Below are 2,804 nucleotides of genomic sequence, written 5' to 3'. Positions count from 1 at the left end.
TTGCTGAAAAAATAATAATTTGAAAGTCAAAAAGGGCCCATAATTGAGACTCCTCCAACCACGCAAAACATCAACACCGATGTGCCGTTCATGCATTAACTCACCACACCCCTTATTTTAATTCGAAAGTCTCCTCTTTTAATTTTTTCAACTAATTTCCTCTCTACTTTTGAGTTCTTCAAAACTCTTAGAATAAGTCCATTATCAACTCTCTCTCTCTCTGTATTGACTTAATCTGCTTAAATTAATTTAGCGCAACTTGGGATGGTCAGAACCTCACTTCTCCACACATATAAAACCTTATCTTCATGTCTTGACAATGTTCATATAAGATCATCTCCTCTATAACGACTATTTCACGTGTCAAAATTCGTAAAATTCTGATCATGCAAAGTTGAGTTTTTCATATATTTTTTTGTGCCCATTTTTACAAATCTAAAATCCTCATTCCCACAAGATGGAAACAGATATCCCGTGTTATTTCCTATGCCCAATCTCAATGCAGCTGATGAAGATCCGGTGACGATCTCCACCGGAATAACCTACGACCGCGAAAACATCGAGAAATGGCTGTTTTCGTGCAAGAGCGCCACCTGCCCCGTCACCAAGCAGCCGGTCGGAACCCTAGATCTCACTCCCAACCACACGCTCCGCCGCCTGATCCAGGGTTGGTGCACACTCAACGCCGTCGACAGAATCCCCACGCCGAAGGCCGCCGTCGACCGCCCCCAAATCCTCAAGCTCCTCGACGAGGCCAAGAATTCGCCGAGCTCGAAGCTGAACTGCCTCCACCGCCTCCGATCCATCGCCCACAGAGACAACAGCAGCCGCGTCCAGCTTCAGGCCGCCGCCTCCGTCGTCGACTTCCTCTCCTCTGTCGTCAGAGAAAGCTCCGACGCAGCCGTCAGAGACGAAGCTATCGACATTCTGCAGAAGATGGAATTATCCGATTCCGATTTGAAGAAACTAACGGCGGTTAACGACGGCCAGTTTCTGGATTCGTTAATTCGGATTATGGAAAACGGCAGTTACCAATCTCGCGTTCACGCCGTGATATTACTTAAATCCGCATTCTCCGTAGCGGATCCGGATCATCTGATGGGGACCCGACCCGAACTATTCCGGAGCATTTCTCGGATCATCGCCGACGAGATCTCGCCGCAGGCGACGAAGTCGGCGCTTAAGCTGCTGGTGGAGCTCTGCCCGTGGGGGCGGAACCGGGCGAAGGCGGTGGAGGGCGGCGCGGCGGCGGCGCTGATAGAGGTGCTACTTGAGACGACGGAGAGGAGGGTATGCGAGCTGGCACTGGCGGCGCTGGACCAGCTCTGCCGGTGCGCGGAGGGGCGGGCGGAGCTGCTGCGGCACGCGGCGGGACTGGCAGTGGTGTCGAAGAAGATCCTGAGGGTTTCGCACGGTGCGAGCGAGAGGGCGGTGAGGATTCTGGGGTCGATTTCGAGGCACGCGGCGAGTGCTAGGGTTTTGCAGGAGATGCTGGAGGTTGGGGTGGTGACGAAGCTGTGCTGGGTGTTGCAGGTGGAGGCTAGTGAGAGAAGCAAGGAGAGAGCCAGGGAGATTTTGAGGTTGCATTCTAGGGTTTGGAGGGGTTCTTCTTGCATTCCATCTCATTTGATCTCTTCTTACCCTAGCTAGTTCTTACCTTCCAATTTCATATTCTTTTTTCTTTTGCCATTTGATTTGTTTGAATTTGACGAGGGAAAACAAAAATTGTAATTAAAATTATTTTGTTAAGATTAGAGAGGAGAATGCAAGAGATTTTTTTTTAATGAATGAATGAAAAAGTAAATTTAAAGATTAATTAATCTATAAAATTTCATATTCAAAAAAATCAGAATAAAAATTTGGGTTAAGAGTTGTTATTTTCAAATTTAAAATTTATTTTTTTAATAATGACACGTGCATACACACGCCTTAGATATCTCCCTTCACACCCGACTTTAGCTTTCAGCCTGGGTACGAGCTTCCCAAGTGCAGCAGCGGCGAGGAGGCTATGATGCGGCGCAAAGAGCCCCGTTGCAAATGCTCTAACGTCATCAAGTTTTTATCGCATCCTAATTCTTGGAGAGCTCGAAGCCATTATATAAAAAGTGAATTTTAGGAGTAATAAAAATTAAAAGTGTCATTAATAATAATAAAAAAAAACTATTGAAGCAATGTGATGTTATGATATTAGATCTCAATATATAAGGGTTAATTGCTTGTAAAATATTGTATTTTTATCAAATTTTGATTTTGCGTACAAACTTTTAAAGGTAGCATGGTAATTACCGAACTTCCATCACATCTTGATTTTGCATACAAAACTTTAAAATGTAGCGTGATAATTACTGTACTATTAATTTAATCTGATTTTACTACATATCGAGATTTCAAACAAATTCAATGCTGACATGGCTGTCTAAATAATTGACTTGGCATAATCGGCGAGGGGATAAAACAACGTATGTGATGGTACATTGCAACCACTATTCGAAATTATGCAAAATCAGATTATTCGTCTAGACAAGTCAGTAGTAAATTTGGTCAGAATCTTGATTGATAGTTGTTATGCTAAAACAATAAAAGGTTCAACGAAAAGTAGTAAAGAACGTGAATATGAGGTGAAACTTTGGGATTTTGTATTAACTTTGGGAATTTGCGTAAACGTGAGTAATAAGATGTAAGCGATATTGAGTGATGATCGTTACATGAAATTTTACATGTATTTATAGGCTAAAAACACTAAGAATTCTAGTAGGATATGACTCATCTTATACTTATAATAGGCTTATAGTTCTTCATGCTTA

The 2,804-nt window shown here is 43.2% G+C and overlaps 1 pseudogene; it reads left to right on the top strand.

The window, feature by feature from the left end:
• Positions 1-247: 247 nt before the first annotated feature.
• LOC131022478 (E3 ubiquitin-protein ligase PUB23-like) lies at positions 248-1,754 on the top strand (annotated as a pseudogene).
• The last annotated feature ends 1,050 nt before the right edge of the window (positions 1,755-2,804 follow it).

The sequence above is a fragment of the Salvia miltiorrhiza genome, chromosome 1, assembly GCF_028751815.1.
Source record: "Salvia miltiorrhiza cultivar Shanhuang (shh) chromosome 1, IMPLAD_Smil_shh, whole genome shotgun sequence".
NCBI classification, from domain to species: domain Eukaryota; kingdom Viridiplantae; phylum Streptophyta; class Magnoliopsida; order Lamiales; family Lamiaceae; genus Salvia; species Salvia miltiorrhiza.
The sequence above is the reverse complement of the archived record's forward strand: the minus strand, read 5'-3'. Positions and strand labels throughout refer to the sequence as shown.